This window comes from Boleophthalmus pectinirostris, unplaced genomic scaffold (genome assembly GCF_026225935.1).
Source record: "Boleophthalmus pectinirostris isolate CB_2022bp ecotype Guang Dong unplaced genomic scaffold, ASM2622593v1 HiC_scaffold_18, whole genome shotgun sequence".
Classification (NCBI taxonomy): domain Eukaryota; kingdom Metazoa; phylum Chordata; class Actinopteri; order Gobiiformes; family Gobiidae; genus Boleophthalmus; species Boleophthalmus pectinirostris.
In genome coordinates, this window is record NW_026571133.1 from 6,143,279 (window position 1) to 6,161,725 (window position 18,447).

Consider the following 18,447-nt stretch of genomic DNA (forward strand, 5'->3'; position numbering starts at 1 on the left):
TTAGTGAACTACTCCTGAGCAAAACTAACATTATGGTCATGAATAAAACATAAGTAACTTGTGAACTGATTCTGCAATTAAAATTAAAAATCAATTTCATGATGTAGATGTTAAATCCGTGTATCATTCGTTCATTCGTTTTTCAATATAAAACCAAAAATAAGAAAACGAAAAAACAACAGTTTTCTTCGTTATTTGTCTCCAAAACCAAAATGAAAAAAGGGATAATGATTCGTTTTTTTCAGTTTTCGATTTTGTGTTTAAATGAAGAATGGAAAAAAACGGATAACGGCCGTTTCCCGTTTACGTGACTTCCGTGACTGCGATGCCGAACTTTTGCACCGCGTACGGAGTGAACCAGGACTGATCCAGGTCCGAGACCAGAGCGGGATCAGAGCGGAACTGAGACCGAGACCAGCGGTCCGAGCGGTTCCGTGTCATCGTCTCTGCGCTGGTTCCGTGCGGGGAAAGTGAGAATGCGCTGTGGACTACAGGTCCGGACGGGCTGCTCCAGAACCGCGGCTGGTTCCGAGGTGGTGCAAAGCATCCAACTGACGCTTTCACACCAACGAAAACGAACCGAACTAAGAGCTTTTGGTTCAAATGGACCAGGTCCGGGATCAGACTGGAACCAGAGCGCTACTGAGACTGGGACCAGACCGGGTCCAGAGCGGGCCTGAGACACAGACAAGACCGAGACAAGACCGAGACCAGATCGGAGGCTCAGAGCCCACGGCAGGGCCGGAGCTCGAAGCTGAGGCTTGGACCCCGCGGAGGCTCAGAGTCAAAGCTTGGAGTCCGCTCCAGTCCCGCTCTGGTCCCGGTCTGGTCTCGGTCTGGTCTCGGACCTGGATCAGTCCTAGTTCAGTCCGTACGCGGTGCAAAAGTCCGGCATCGCAGTCACGGAAGTCACGTAAACGGGAAACGGCCGTTATCCGTTTTTTCCATTCTTCATTTAAACACAAAATCGAAAACTGAAAAAACGAATCGTTATCCCTTTTTTCATTTTGGTTTTGGAGACAAATAGCGAAGAAAACTGTTGTTTTTTCGTTTTCTTATTTTTGGTTTTATATTGAAAAACGAATGAACGAATGATACACGGATTATGTTAGTATAGACTGAGAGATTTGTGCAGTTTAAATATTAGACATGTAATCTGTGAACATCTGTAGCATCTAAGCTGCACAAATCTCTCTGTTTATGCCAATATCTACGTCATGAAATCGATTTTTTATTTCAATTCTACAATCAGTCTGAGTTCACAAGTTACTTATTAATGAATTACTTATTACTTATGTTTTATTCATGACCATAATGTTAGTTTTGCTCAGGAGTAGTTCACTAGTGCTCGTCATTGTTCACCTTTTCATTTTCGTCTTTCTTACCTTGATAGTTGTGGATAAATTCTTCATGGACAGAATATGTCCTTTGTCGACCTTGTTGGATGAAGATTTGGTGATGGGGCAGATTTATGAAGCTGGTGGAAAATACACGAGACATTTCTACAGATATTTTGCCATAGAAAAGTTTTAATGTAAGTGACGTTTACCCAACATCGCAGCACTTGAAGCCGCTGTGAAAAAGGTCTATATTAAAGGATTACTCAAACATATATACCACGTTTTCCATTTCCATACTCCGCCTGGACTCATTTCGCTGCCTCCATTGTGCAGTGTATTGTATAATATCTAATAGATTTTGGTTGGTTTATTTGTTTTTTTTTCAAAATGTATCGCTCAGCACAAAGTTTCTGAAATCTAATTCAGAAAAGTGTTCTGAAAAGTCCCACTCCTGTAAGGTTAGAGCAGTTCTGGGATGGGATGGAGGGTTCAGGGTTGCAGTTGCAGTAACATATTTTGTGATTGTCCAGTCGGTGGTCAGTCAGTGATCCAGAGCGAATTTCATATTTTTGGCTCTCCTCTTCTTCTCCTCCTCTCCTCTCCTCCTCCTCCTTCTCTCCCCCTCCCTTCTTCTCCTCCGCTCAGTCTTTACCTCCGCTCTTGACCCTCAGACCCAAATCCTCTCTCAATCCGGAACAATCACCACAGCTCGTACTCTTTCCCGTTCTCTCTCTTTCTCATCTGTTCTCTATAAAACTCGCTCTCACCTTCTGTTACTGCCTTTAAGCTTCTTATACATGTTTCTCTACACTAGTACTGACCAGCACCTGCATCCTGCCTGCAGCGCCACCGAGTCGGTCCAATCACTTCAGCTTAAGATAAATGTGACCAGGATTTCCAAGGATATTCTCAGATATTTCTAAGTCCTTATAAGATAAACCTGAATATTTATATAGGCCGTCTTGAGTCTTAAAGGTGTCCTATATACAGTGTTGGGGAGTAACAGATTACATGTACCGGAGTTACGTAATCAGAGTACAAATGATGAGTAACTGTATTCAGTTACAGTTACTGTTCCATTGAGAGGTAATTGGATTGGTTACTTTGTTGAAATAAATGGATTACATGGCGGTATTTTCCTGTTTTCACATTTGGGGCTATATCCCCTTTTTTTGTTTTTTATTTTGTTTTTTTCTCTGTAATTCCACTCATTGCAAGACACTAAAACAGGTCTAAACCCAGGTCTAAAACCAGGACTAAACCAGGACTAAAGCAGGAATAAAACAGGATTTAACAGGACTAACCCAGGACTAAACCAAGACTAAAGCAGGACTAAAACCAGGTCTGAAGGAGGACTAAACCAGGACTAAACCAGACTAAACCAGGACTAAAACAGGATTTAACAGGACTAAACCAGGACTAAACCAAGACTAAAGCAGGACTAAAACCAGGTCTGAAGGAGGACTAAACCAGGTCTAAACCAGGTCTAAAGCAGGATTTAACAGGACTAAAGCAGGACTAAAACAGGATTTAACAGGACTAAACCAGGACTAAAGCAGGACTAAACCAGGTCTAAACCCAGGTCTAAACCCAGGTCTAAACCAGGACTAAACCAAGACTAAAACCAGGTCTGAAGGAGGACTAAACCAGGACTAAACCAGGTCTAAAGCAGGATTTAACAGGACTAAAGCAGGACTAAAACAGGATTTAACAGGACTAAACCAGGACTAAAGCAGGACTAAACCAGGTCTAAACCCAGGTCTAAACCCAGGTCTAAACCCAGGTCTAAACCCAGGACTAAACCAAGACTAAAGCAGGACTAAAACCAGGTCTGAAGGAGGACTAAACCAGGACTAAACCAGGTCTAAACCAGGTCTAAAGCAGGATTTAACAGGACTAAACCAGGACTAAAGCAGGACTAAACCAGGTCTAAACCCAGGTCTAAACCCAGGACTAAACCAGGACTAAACCAGGACTAAAACCAGGTCTAAACCAGGATTAAACCAGGACTAAACCAGGACAAATTCAGGACTAAACCATGACTAAACCAGGTCTAAAACAGGATTTAACAGTACTAAACCAGGACTAAACCAGATTTCCTAGTCTTTCCTTCTCTACAGCAAATCAGGTAATCCAAAGTATTCAGATTACATTACTCACTTTAAGTAATTTAATGAATTATGTTACAAACTACAATTGGTGTATGTAATCTGTAATCTGTAGGGGATTACATTTTAAAAGTCACCTTCCCAACACTGCCTATATAACTCGCCAGCTGTTAGATGCTATTACTTTGTCTGAAATGTTCCACAGTGTAGCTTTTAACGTATTGATTTCCCTACAGACAGGCAAGCGGCATGATTAGGCCAAGTTACAGGTCAGATCTGTGGAGAGGTGACCCCATTCACAGTAACAAGAATGTACATGTAAGGTCATTTTTTGGCAGCGCATGTACCAGTAATTGGATGAATGCAACACAGATTAGTTTAATGCCATACTGTGGAACATTGCAGACAAAGCAATAACATCTTGGAAACAAAAAAGGTAGTTAGACAAACAAAAAGGATCATTACATTTTGAAATAGCTGCTCTTTTGTGGCGTAGTATTTGAGTTTCGCTTTCTCGTGTTTCTGTGTGTTTACAAAGTAGTTTTAATAATGACAAACTGAACTGAACAATGCATAAAAAGGAAATAAAAAGTAGATAGTCCGTGTTTTGATCACTGCCTGGAGAATAGTAATACTGCAATGAAAAGCTCCCTCTAGTGGTCATAATTTGTAACATTTATATTGTGTTTTCATTCAGTATATTTAACATTTTGATCACATACATAAAACTGATTTCGAGGGCCGTTATTATGGTTTATACTGATCTGTGTTGTAATGTTGTTTCCTCTGTCTCCCTACACATGATTAACACTCAAACCCTGGATGTTTTCAAACAGAAAACACTCTGTTCCACCTTGTGATGTCATGTGGTAATACAGCAAGCCCCGGAGTCTCAAAATGGCCACGCATTCAAGTCAATGTGGGCCAAGCTCGATGCCGCANATGAACGAATGATACACGGATTATGTTAGTATAGACTGAGAGATTTGTGCAGTTTAAATATTAGACATGTAATCTGTGAACATCTGTAGCATCTAAGCTGCACAAAACTCTCTGTTTATGCCAATATCTACGTCATGAAATCGATTTTTTATTTCAATTCTACAATCAGTCTGAGTTCACAAGTTACTTATTAATGAATTACTTATTACTTATGTTTTATTCATGACCATAATGTTAGTTTTGCTCAGGAGTAGTTCACTAGTGCTCGTCATTGTTCACCTTTTCATTTTCGTCTTTCTTACCTTGATAGTTGTGGATAAATTCTTCATGGACAGAATATGTCCTTTGTCGACCTTGTTGGATGAAGATTTGGCGTGATGGGGCAGATTTATGAAGCTGGTGGAAAATACACGAGACATTTCTACAGATGTTTTGCCATAGAAAAGTTTTAATGTAAGTGACGTTTACCCAACATCGCAGCAGCACTTGAAGCCGCTGTGAAAAAGGTCTATATTAAAGGATTACTCAAACATATATACCACGTTTTCCATTTCCATACTCCGCCTGGACTCATTTCACTGCCTCCATTGTGCAGTGTATTGTATAATATCTAATAGATTTTGGTTGGTTTATTTGTTTTTTTTTTTCAAAATGTATCGCTCAGCACAAAGTTTCTGAAATCTAATTCAGAAAAGTGTTCTGAAAAGTCCCACTCCTGTAAGGTTAGAGCAGTTCTGGGATGGGATGGAGGGTTCAGGGTTGCAGTTGCAGTAACATATTTTGTGATTGTCCAGTCGGTGGTCAGTCAGTGATCCAGAGCGAATTTCATATTTTTGGCTCTCCTCTTCTCTCCTCTCCTCCTCCTCCTTCTTTCCCCCTCCCTTCTTCTCCTCCTCCGCTCAGTCTTTACCTCCGCTCTTGACCCTCAGACCCAAATCCTCTCTCAATCCGGAACAATCACCACAGCTCGTACTCTTTCCCGTTCTCTCTCTTTCTCATCTGTTCTCTATAAAACTCGCTCTCACCTTCTGTTACTGCCTTTAAGCTTCTTATACATGTTTCTCTACACTAGTACTGACCAGCACCTGCATCCTGCCTGCAGCGCCACCGAGTCGGTCCAATCACTTCAGCTTAAGATAAATGTGACCAGGATTTCCAAGGATATTCTCAGATATTTCTAAGTCCTTATAAGATAAACCTGAATATTTATATAGGCCGTCTTGAGTCTTAAAGGTGTCCTATATACAGTGTTGGGGAGTAACAGATTACATGTACCGGAGTTACGTAATCAGAGTACAAATGATGAGTAACTGTATTCAGTTACAGTTACTGTTTCATTGAGGTAATTGGATTGGTTACTTTGTTGAAATAAATGGATTACATGGCGGTATTTTCCTGTTTTCACATTTGGGGCTATATCCCCTTTTTTTGTTTTTTATTTTGTTTTTTTCTCTGTAATTCCACTCATTGCAAGACACTAAAACAGGTCTAAACCCAGGTCTAAAACCAGGACTAAACCAGGACTAAACCAGGACTAAAGCAGGACTAAAGCAGGACTAAACCAGGTCTAAACCCAGGTCTAAACCCAGGTCTAAACCCAGGACTAAACCAAGACTAAAACCAGGTCTGAAGGAGGACTAAACCAGGACTAAACCAGGTCTAAACCAGGTCTAAAGCAGGATTTAACAGGACTAAACCAGGACTAAACCAGGTCTAAACCAGGTCTAAAGCAGGATTTAACAGGACTAAACCAGGACTAAAGCAGGACTAAAACAGGATTTAACAGGACTAAACCAGGACTAAAGCAGAACTAAACCAGGTCTAAACCCAGGTCTAAACCCAGGTCTAAACCCAGGACTAAACCAAGACTAAAGCAGGACTAAAACCAGGTCTGAAGGAGGACTAAACCAGGACTAAACCAGGTCTAAACCAGGTCTAAAGCAGGATTTAACAGGACTAAACCAGGACTAAAGCAGGACTAAACCAGGTCTAAACCCAGGTCTAAACCCAGGACTAAACCAGGACTAAAACCAGGTCTAAACCAGGATTAAACCAGGACTAAACCAGGACAAATTCAGGACTAAACCATGACTAAACCAGGTCTAAAACAGGTCTAAAACAGGATTTAACAGTACTAAACCAGGACTAAACCAGATTTCCTAGTCTTTCCTTCTCTACAGCAAATCAAGTAATCCAAAGTATTCAGATTACATTACTCACTTTAAGTAATTTAATGAATTATGTTACAAACTACAATTGGAGTATGTAATCTGTAATCTGTAGGGGATTACATTTTAAAAGTCACCTTCCCAACACTGCCTATATAACTCGCCAGCTGTTAGATGCTATTACTTTGTCTGAAATGTTCCACAGTGTAGCTTTTAACGTATTGATTTCCCTACAGACAGGCAAGCGGCATGATTAGGCCAAGTTACAGGTCAGATCTGTGGAGAGGTGACCCCATTCACAGTAACAAGAATGTACATGTAAGGTCATTTTTTGGCAGCGCATGTACCAGTAATTGGATGAATGCAACACAGATTAGTTTAATGCCATACTGTGGAACATTGCAGACAAAGCAATAACATCTTGGAAACAAAAAAGGTAGTTAGACAAACAAAAAGGATCATTACATTTTGAAATAGCTGCTCTTTTGTGGCGTAGTATTTGAGTTTCGCTTTCTCGTGTTTCTGTGTGTTTACAAAGTAGTTTTAATAATGACAAACTGAACTGAACAATGCAAAAAAGGAAATAAAAAGTAGATAGTCCGTGTTTTGATCACTGCCTGGAGAATAGTAATACTGCAATGAAAAGCTCCCTCTAGTGGTCATAATTTGTAACATTTATATTGTGTTTTCATTCAGTATATTTAACATTTTGATCACATACATAAAACTGATTTCGAGGGCCGTTATTATGGTTTATACTGATCTGTGTTGTAATGTTGTTTCCTCTGTCTCCCTACACATGATTAACACTCAAACCCTGGATGTTTTCAAACAGAAAACACTCTGTTCCACCTTGTGATGTCATGTGGTAATACAGCAAGCCCCGGTGTCTCAAAATGGCCACGCATTCAAGTCAATGTGGGCCAAGCTCGATGCCGCATGACTCCAGATTCGCCTTTAGCCCGGCGAGGTACTGTCGATAGCTGTGGGCCGATTGAGCATGTGCAGTAGTGCTCTTCTCTCCCGTGGGCACATGTGATTGCACGTAAGCGCACACTGGAAAAAAACAATATCTAGGTGAGTTCAAATGAGGGGAGTGACAGAAGCCATTTTTGTTAAGAAAGAGAATCCTTCTCTAAACAGAAATGGAGACTCAGACACCATCTGTCTCCTATTTACAACTCCATCCTCAAACCTAAATCAAAACAAACAAGAGAACAACAGGTGTATCCAGGTCAGGTCCAGAGGTGTGGAAGCTCCATTATGATCATGAATTGTTCTGTTAATTAGACCCCACACCCTGTACAGGTCAATAGGCCGAACTAACAAACAGAAACTGTAAACAAGTAGGAGTGTGAGTTTCAGTGTAGTTAGTGTCATGGATCATGTTTGTAGTGTATTTGCTCATTTTGGTGTTTTTATTTTGATTTGTCGTGTCTGCTTGTAGTTTTGAGTTTGACTTCCTGTCTTGATTGTTTGCCCCGCCCTAATGTGTTTCACCTGTGTCTGTACTTTTATACCCTGTGTTTCTCCTCTGCCTTTTGTTGGTCCATTGTCTCTGTCTGAGTTTCATCTTGTCTCGTGTCATGGCAGTTTAGTTTCGAGTTTTGGATTTTTTTTGGATTTGTCATTAAATGCTTTGAAGCAGTCCTGCATTTTGGGTCCTCCCTCTGTTTCTACATGACACTTAGCTCCTTCCTGCAGATATAAGGAAGAGTCCACCAGCGTCTGACCAGAACTGAAGAAACATCTTCAACCAAACTAACTTTTGTCCAGTCGACAAACTGAATTTTCTTCTCGCTGTGGATTCTACCTGAACGAATGCGGGATTCTTCACACAAGAAAATTTTACTTAATTATCTGCCAATGGAATAAGTGTGTTTTTATTAATTCAATGAACATTTGATTTTGTTTCTTATTTTAAGTGCAAAAAGTTGTTGTTTTTCTTATTTTAAGTCTAGCGAGATGTAGTTTCATATTTTAAATACAAATCTTCTTGTTCCACTGGCAGTTCTGCTGATAATTTTACTCGTCAAGTGAAATTTACTCAAATCATGATAAAACTTTCTTAGTTCAAGTCATCTTAACTAGACTAGATTTTGTTTTTTGCAGTGCATGCACAGAGCGCGGTCTCGTGTATCACATGATTGCTTTGACCAATCAGAGTGAGAGGAGCTAGAGTTGACCACAGCAATTATAAAGCTTTTTTAAGACAACTGAAGGATTTTGAGCTGAGAAAAAGTTTATGATCTAAATATAGGTAAAAAATCACCACAAAATCCGATATTTTTGAAAGTTGTAGGTGCACTGTCAGCCAAACACGAGCAGTTTGTGTTTACATTGCCTCTATGAGAAAAATCCTGTCTCAGCCCTGGGGATTTTTCCACTAAAGTTCCAGTGAGTGTCACTACGTCAACTGGAGGCAGCAACAAGCAGCAAAACCCTATCCAGTTATTTTAATAGATCCATGTAATACAGGAAGAGCTCCAGTGTGATTTAAAAAAACAAAAACAAAAAAACTTTACAAGAATCATTTAGATCAGGGGTGTCAAACTCATTTTCACCAAGGGCCACATTTGGATCATGTTTGTCATCAAAGGGCCGGTTGTAAAGTTAAGACTGAAACTGTGACTGTAATATCAGTGTGTTACAAATCTGTAAACATGTGTATTTGATTTTTCATTTCATATTTATTCGTTTTATTTGTTTTTATGTTTTTTACCTTTGATTTTGATTTGACTAGTTTTATTGTCTTAATGAGGACTAGTAGAGCTACTTTATATTTCTATTGGATATGTTTTATTTGTATTGTGCAGCACTTGGGTAATGGTTTTGTTTATAAAATGTGCTGTAGAAATAAAGTGGATTGGATTTGAGGTTAAAACATTCACATTACTCCTTCAGTAACATTCATGAAATGGTCGTCCTTCTGCATCAATTTTTCTTTTCTTGGACATTTTTGGGGAAATTTGGTGAGTTTTCTCGGCTTTTCTAGTGGCGAGATGCAGTCACTTCACGGGAAACAACTGCAGGTGCATTGTGGGAGATGTAGTAGCGGCACAGAGTCGCAACATAATAATAAATTATACCTTTTAACCCCTTGTGGGCCACGTAAAAGGGCTTAGAGGGCCGGATGTGGTGATTTAAATGATTTCAGCCCTGGAAATGCCAATCTCTATTAAATTAGAGGTAGCTGTTCACTTGAAAACTACCACTTCATGACATCACAAGGTGGATCGGAGCATTTTGAGCTTTGAGGATACAGATAGACTAATAAACCAGGATTAATTAAACATGTATGAATGAAACAAAACACAACTCCAGATCTGTTTTTGAGGAACTAACATCATAATATGGCTTAAAACTCACAAAAGTAAATGCTGCGTCTTTTATTTTTCCAGTTCCAGAGGGCAGCATTGCTTTACTCTTTCGCCGTAACCGTAGACTGTATCTGTTGTTTTGATTTCATTTGTCAGTTCCCACAGCCGTCTTCCTTCACATGTCCTCTCCTGTGCACCCCGGGGAGAGGCAGGGCTCTGATGAACACGGAGAACCAGAACAAATCAGGCCCATCGATCCGGGGCTGTATCCACGCTCCGCTCCTCACCGTCAGCACGAAACCAAGTGGAAATTAAGGCGAGCAAGACCCTCCACGCCCCCGTCTATTCAAACACGCACGCACCACGTAAGCTGTTCTCCTCGGGGTTATATTACCGGGAACATCATGTGCCTATTACAGATACAAATTCAACCTATGAGCAGTGCAAATGGCAGTAATGTGGAAAGTAATGTCGGTTTTAAAGAGCCGCTATTTTCTGATCTATGTTATAATGTTGTTTCCTCATCAAAAAACGTTACCTGGGGTTGTGTTTTGTTTCATTTATACACGTTTAACACACTAATCCTGTATATTTAGGCTGAGTTCTTTTCTCAAATGGAAAAAACACGGCTCCATCTTGTATTTATAACAACTTGATACACCTTCACTGGAATTTTTGGGATAATTTCAGCTACTTACATGACAAAAGAAGGTCAAACAGAGCATTTTGAGCTTGGAGATGTGCTGATCAATAATAAAGAGTTACTCAAACATGTGTGAATGAAATAAAAACACAACTCCAGGATGGGCAAATAGTTGCTGAAACAGTCTTTAACGTTCTGGAATTTTACAGGCAGGTCAGTACTAAACCAGGACTAAACCAGGACTACACCAGGACTAATCTTGGACTTAAGAGAGAGAGAAGCCGTGGAGTAGGGTGTCCACAAAGCGCAGCATTTACCTCCGGTCCTTTCGCCTGCGGTCACTCAACGGACGATGCGGGTGCACCTCCAGACCTGTCCTAACAGTGAGTCCTGGTTCAGTTCTTGTTTAGTCCTGGTTTAGTCCTAGTTCAGTTCTGTTTAGTCCTGTTTCAGTCCTAGTTCAGTCCTGTTTTACTCCTAGTTCAGTCCTGATTTAGTCCTAGTTCAGTCCTGATTTAGTCCTAGTTCAGTCCTGTTTTAGTCCTAGTTCAGTCCTGATTTAGTCCTAGTTCAGTAATGTTTTAGTCCTGTTTTAGTCCTGGTTAATCCTAGTTCAGTCCTGGTTTAGTCCTGTTTTAGTCCTAGTTCAGTCCTGGTTTAGTCCTGGTTTTAGTCCTGTTTTAGTCCTAGTTCAGTCCTGATTTAGTCCTGGTTTAGTCCCAGTTCAGTCCTGGTTTAGTCCTTATTTAGTCCTGTTTTAGTCCTGTTTTAGTCCTAGTTCAGTCCTGTTTTAGTCCTGTTTTAGTCCTAGTTCAGTTTAGTCCTGGTTCAGTTCTTGTTTAGTCCTGGTTCAGTCCTAGTTCAGTCCTGATTTAGTCCTAGTTTAGTCCTGTTTTAGTCCTTTTTTTAGTCCTAGTTCAGTCCTGTTTTTAGTCCTAGTTCAGTCCTGTTTAGTCCTAGTCCTAGTTCTAGTCCTGTTTTAGTCCTGTTTTAGTCCTAGTTCAGTCCTGTTTTAGTCCTGTTTAGTCCTAGTTCAGTCCTGTTTTAGTCCTAGTTTCAGTCCTGTTTTAGTCCTAGTTCAGTCCTGTTTAGTCCTAGTTCAGTCCTGTTTTAGTCCTTGTTTTAGTCCTGTTTTAGTCCTAGTTCAGTCCTGTTTTAGTCCTAGTTCAGTCCTGATTTAGTCCTGGTTTAGTCCCAGTTTCCTAGTTCAGTCCTGTTTTAGTCCTGGTTTAGTCCTAGTCCTGTTTAGTCCTGTTTTAGTCCTAGTCCTAGTTCAGTCCTGTTTTAGTCCTAGTTTCAGTCCTGTTTTAGTCCTGTTTAGTTCAGTCCTGTTTTAGTCCTAGTTCAGTCCTGATTTAGTCCTGGTTTAGTCCAGTTCAGTCCTGGTTCAGTCCTGTTTAGTCCTGTCCTAGTTTTAGTCCTGTTTTAGTCCTAGTTCAGTCCTGGTTTAGTCCTGGTTTAGTCCCAGTTCAGTCCTGGTTTAGTCCTGTTTAGTTAGTCCTGGTTAATCCTAGTGCAGTCCTGGTTTAGTCCTGTTTTAGTCCTAGTTCAGTCCTGATTTAGTCCTAGTTCAGTCCTGATTTAGTCCTGGTTTAGTCCCAGTTCAGTCCTGATTTAGTCCTGGTTTAGTCCTTGTTTAGTCCTGTTTTAGTCCTAGTTCAGTCCTGGTTTAGTCTCAGTTTAGTTCTGGCAGTCCTGGAATCAGTCCTGGTTTAGTCCTGGTTTAGTCCTGGTTTAGTCCTGGTTTAGTCCTGTTTAGTCCTAGTTATTCCTAGTTTAGTCCTGTTAGTCCTGTTAGTCCTAGTTCAGTCCTGTTTAGTCCTGGTTTAGTCCTAGTTCAGTCCTGGGTTTAGTCCTGGTTTAGTCCTAGTTCAGTCCTGGTTTAGTCCTGGTTTAGTCCTGGTTTAGTTCAGTCCTAGTTCAGTCCTGGTTTAGTCCTGGTTTAGTCCTGGTTTAGTCCGTGGTGTGTGCAGCGCAAAAGTCCGGCATCTCGATCAGTGTTTCTTCTGCTCAGTAAATAAAGCCTGTGAAGTGATGATGTATTTTTGACAGTGGAGTCGCTTCTGTGAATTTGTATTCTTACTCAACAAAGTGTAAACATTTAATTTCATTTCGTGATTGTAATTCTTGAAGTCGTAACTTTTCAATTCGTATTCTGATGGCTGCTTCAGGTAGAATGCTTTTAATTTGAGTGTTATTTATCACGGGTACAGTCGGGTAACTTGTGGAATGTTAACGGGTCCGGGCTGGTACGGGTTTAACTTTGATATAATCGCGGGTTAACGGGCGAGTGCGGTGCTGAACTGCGCGAGTGGAGGCGGGTGTGGGTCTCCAAAAATGAGGCAACAGCTTTATAACATGACTTAAAGTTCTCAAGAGTCAATTCTGTGTAGGTCTTTGATGTGTAACCTTTATGTAATGGAGAAGTTTGTATCACGTCAAAACAATTTCCACCTTTGCACTCTATTTCCTTACACCATCTGTTGTATATTGCTCATTATATTTTGTCTTTACCACTTTGAAAACGCCCTAACTCGTCTGATCTCAGAAGCTAAGCCTGGGATCGCAGAGCATGGTGCACATACTTTTAAGTTGCAATAGTTTCTTAAATTGGATTCTCATATTATAATGTTGTTACCTCATCAAAAATATAGCTGGAGAAGGAATCTGCGTGTCTCTAAAGAAGAACTTTGGACTTTTCCTTTTATTTCAGGGATCATCAAACTTTTTTCTCTGGGGGATACATTATCGTTCCTGACAGTGATGGGGGCCGGGGTCAGGTCATATAACAGACGACGCAGATTATTTTCTTTGAAAACCACCGCACTTTCTTTACATATTAGACAAACTGCTTGGTCTTTACACTGGACAAAAAAGTACCCGGTTTTCCACCGTCCTTTGAACTTGGCGTTCTCTGTCAACTTTTTTTGCATTGACTGTCAGTGTTTGATCTCGAGCTTGTCAGGTGACGAAATTCAGCTGCAAATTCGATGTCAAATGTAAATACATCATAATAATTTTAATATAATTATTAATTCATCTTTGCATTTGTATAGCGGTTTTCAAGATACCCAAAGCACTTTACAGTTCATTATTCATTCACTCCACATTCACTGGCGGTAAGCTACTACTGTAGTCACAGCTGCTCTGGGGCAGACTGATGGAAGTGAGGCTGCCCATCGCTCACGCACACAACACTTTCTTACTAGGCAGTGTGGGTGAAGTGTCTTGCCTAAGGACACAATGACAGTTTTTGCCACTGTCACCCCACTGTGGCACCTGAAGTTCCCAGTGGTCTCCCATCTAAGTACTACCCAGGCCCGGCCCTGCTTAGCTTCTGAAATTTGACAAGATCAGGCTTTGAGAAGCGGGTATGGCCACAAATATAAATACTTCATATAAATATCATTTTTAAATTGAAAAAATCAACAAAATATAAGATGCAGACATGTTATTATCTGCCAAAAAGTAATTTAAAAAACTAGGCCATGACAACTTTTTGAAGATTGTCTCATAGGGCCAGTTCAAGTGGAGGGGGGCAGAGGGGCTGAGGGGCCGGTCAAAAGAGGCATGGAGGGCCTGGAATCGGCCCACGGGCCTTAGTTTGATGATTCCTGTTTTATTTTATTATTAGTATTTAATTTAAAAGATTGAGAGTGAGAAAAATAATTTCAATTTTTCATGTGTTCAAATGGAAATTTGACAATAAACATTTTGGAATTTAATTTAATTTCCATAGCTCAAGATGCTCTGTTCCACCTTGTGATGTCATGTAGTGGTAGTTTTCAAGTTAACAGCAGCAGAGATTGGCAATTCCAGGGCTGAAATTATCCAAATGACTCTAGTGAAGGTGTGTGGAAAACAGTCCTGTATTACAATATGACAAGGCTGAACAGAGTGTTTTCTGTTTGAGAGAAGAACTCATCGTAAATATGCAGGTTTGTGTGTTAAACATTTGTGAATAAAACAAAACTCGAGGTGTGTTTGTGATGAGGAAACACCATTATAACACAGATTAGAAAACGGCGTAATACAGGCTGTTTAAAAACCAGATCATGCAAATGAGTTTAAAGGTAGTTTGAAAACACTCTGAGCTTTTTGAAACACTCTGAGCTTTAAACTTGTTTGTTCATAGACTCAGCGCCCCCTGTGGTTGTGGTGACGCAGCGCCGCAGAGCAATGCCCCATTTATCTGTCATCTGCCCTCGACGGGGCTCAATCTGGACCTGAAGTTTGTCCCGAACGATTGCATTATGGCGTCTTCTGAAAGGACAGAATTTGATTGAAATGGAAAGTAGTGCCTTCTTCTCTGAAAATACATCACAGCTGATTAGATTATGAAGAACTGCAGTGGGAGAGAAGAGGCTGTGTATATACGCGACTGAAACGCAAGCAAGCAACAGTCAAGTGGAAAAAGTCAAATTGTGAAAAAGACAGTATAAAGAAATGATTCATGGATGTCATATATGGAATACCCAATGCAACTAATTTAAAGGGAGAATAGGATCTTCATATTGATGATGATGAAGAGAAGGAGGACTGGTTGAAGAGGCTGATGCTTCTGCTGCTGTGGTACATATGTTTGAAGGTCAGATACACAGAGATGTAGAAAGGTTTGATATCTTTTTCCATGCCGCCTTCAGCGTCAACGATTGATCTACGGGACTTGTCTATAGTCGACTACAGACCTAAACATCTCCATGGCGATGTTATTGCTTTGCCTTGAATGTTTCAAACTATGGCATTAAGGTCGTGGTTTGGGGTGTAACGGTACATGTATGTATAACTGTTACGGTATGGGACATTCGGTTCAGTGCAGTGTGCTGTGCTCAAGTCAGAATCTCTGCATTGCAATTTGTATGTGTTTTTTCATTCCCCCACTATGCATGAATGTGCATTGCTAACAGAAAGGTAAAAAATCAGAGCTCTTAATATTCACAGGGGAACTCGTCCGTCATTGGGGCGGCAGTGCTTCCTGCAGTGCTTTATATTTAGGGCGACCACCTTGATAACAATTGCCCCCCGCTTTGACTATGTCCTTCCGAACCACGTGAATCCTCTCAAAACTACGGTTGTCGTGCCGCGGTCCTCACTTTCACCTTCCACCGGCACGGAATCTCCGCCTCCGCCCCCCTGCACGTACTACAGAAAATATGGACCAAAATATCATCAAAAATATGAAGATTGAGTAAAACTTCATGCTGGAACTGTTAGTGCTGCTCTTTACTTTCTGAAGTTTTGTTTACTTTAAAATATTTCATACATTTGTTGCTTATTTGAGAATATTTTATTTAACTTATTAGTATTACCAAGCAGCACTTTGTATTCATTTTATTTTCCTGTTTGTATAATGTTAAAACAAATTGTTTGTTTAATAAACACACAAATACACAACAAGTAAATGGTTATGCACTTTGTTCCCATACTGTACCAATAGTGAACCAAACCGTGACTTCAAATAGTCCAATGAGGTTCATTTGGTCTTCCAATAATTTACGTTATTAGGTTCTTTTTTCAGACTAAGAGTTTGTTTTCATACCAGACAGTTTCGACTGCTTCCTCAGAGTGGTCACCTGATGTTGCTGTGACGTGTCCGATCAGTTGATTTATACAGGTTTTGGGGCTGTCTTCCTACCGGTGACCTCAAAACCGAGATATGTACCGGACCGTGATTTTTGTGTACTGTTACACCCCTAGTTAAGGTACACTTTATTATCCCTGTAGTGAAATTTGTACGCACCCGGGGATCCATTTCCACATGTACTAGATTTAGGCTGCGTTCAGACTGCAGCCTGAAGTGACCCAAATCCAATCTTTTGGCCCCTATGTTCCTGTATCTGATCTTTTAATGACAGTCTGAACGACACAGATCAGATTTTTTCAAATGCGACCCAGGACACTTGGATATGTGGTCCTGAAACCGATACATATCTGATCTTTTGACATGTGACTTCAGTCTGAACGGCCAAAGCGCATTCATCCACCTACACGTTATCAAAAAGCCACAAATGTCACTATTCTGCGCTGAAGTAGGCGAAAATTGTTAATGAACTCCGTGTCACTGAAGCGGTGCACTTGTCTACGTCTCCGCATCCACACGTTCCTTTCAACGGACGTCGCTGCCACTGTCCCACAAAACGCCACGGCCAAAAACCTTGTCCTTCTCCTTCTCAATCTCCTCCTTAAAACAAGTAAGTTCTTCATGTTCTGGCTCCTGTACGAGAGGAACTTTAAAATCTCCAGGTGCTCAATGCTGCGTCCATGTTTGGACAACTTCCGTAAACACAGAGCACGCTCGCTGCGGTTGACGTCGTTGTGTCTCCAGTGCGCATGCGGGACACTTTTGGGCTGTTTAATGTTCACACTGGAGTCACATACAAGTCATATTTAATTGGAAATGTGAACGACCTCGCAAAAACATCGGATTTCACAAAAACATCGGAATTGAACATTAAGCCCTGCAATCTGAACATAGCCTTAGTCAGGAATGCTTTAGTGTTAGAGAAAGTTCATTTCTGGGCTGTACTGAGGGCTCTCACTGCCAGCTCAGTCCTTGTTATTTCAGCCTGCGCCTTCAGGTATAATACTCCCTACAACAGAAGCATAGCCAGACTGGACTGCACTAGACTGGATGGAACACTATCACAATGTGTTAAGGGTTCAAGTCTCCACGTGCTGGGTTATGATGCAAAATGAACTTCTCTTCTCTCTGGCTACTACAGTTTATTCTACAACACTAATATTTTATTTTGAGTTAATTTATACTGTGCATGTTTTGGGTTGATGGGAAACCAGAGCACCCTGAGGAAACCCACCTAGACAAAAGGAGAAACATGCAAGACTTCACACAGAAAAGGCTGCACGACCCCGGATTCAGACTTAGAACCCTCTAGCAGTCAGGCCAACAAGATGGAGGAAAATGGAGATAGTGGGTGTTTAAATAAATATCACCGCTGGTTTATATATTGAAAATTAGCCTCAGAATATCACAAGCGCTGGAGACAAGTCTGTGGTGTTGCATGATTTATAAAGTTCAGAAATGAATACTTAGAAAAACTCCAGTGATTCCTGAAGTGAAGTGGATAGACAGATTTTAATAAAAGAGGGTTACACAAAAGAAAAGCTTCCTGGATCAAGCCCGAGCTCATATTGACATTGACACTACTTAGTTCACCAGCCCGTCCAATTGACGTGATTAAAATGAACAAAACGGAAAGAAAAGACATAGCCGGGTTTTTGTTAACGGCTATAACTGCTTTCTGAAGACTTTCGGGTCAATAACGCTCTTAGGCTACGTTCAGACTGCAGGGCTTGATGCGTGATTCTGATTTTTTCTTTCACATTTCCAATTAAATGTGATTTGTATGTGATCTCCAGTGTGAACTTTAAATGCCCCAAAAGTGTCCCGCATGAGCATTGGAGGACATGACGACTTCACAAGCAGCGATCGTGCTCAGAGTTTACAGAAGTCGCCTAAATGCTCGGCTCGTTTCCCAAAATACGGTCCAGTTCTTCGTCAAATGGACAGGTTACACGTCCACGGCCTCTTCGTTTGTTTGACTCTTTAGCCTCATTGTATTTGTCTCACAGGATCTTTATTTTTCGTTGACACTGAATCCAGGACCGTCTGTAGCCGTGCTCGGACATTTCTTTGGCAATCATTTCAGAAACTGTCTAGTAAATAGCAAAAAAGAGGAAATATTAATAAACCAATATGTATATTTTGTATTTTTGTATTGTTTTAGAAGCACATATCCAAGTGTCTAGCCTGATTCATCAACCAGTTTCACTTCGTAGAAACCTTTTGACTTTGCAGTGTTAGAATTTGTTCGCTCGACGGTAGGCGGGTATTTTTTATCATTTAATCGCTGCTATTTGGTCATGACGTATGTAATGCGCCGCTAACGGGGCTAACTGGTATATTAA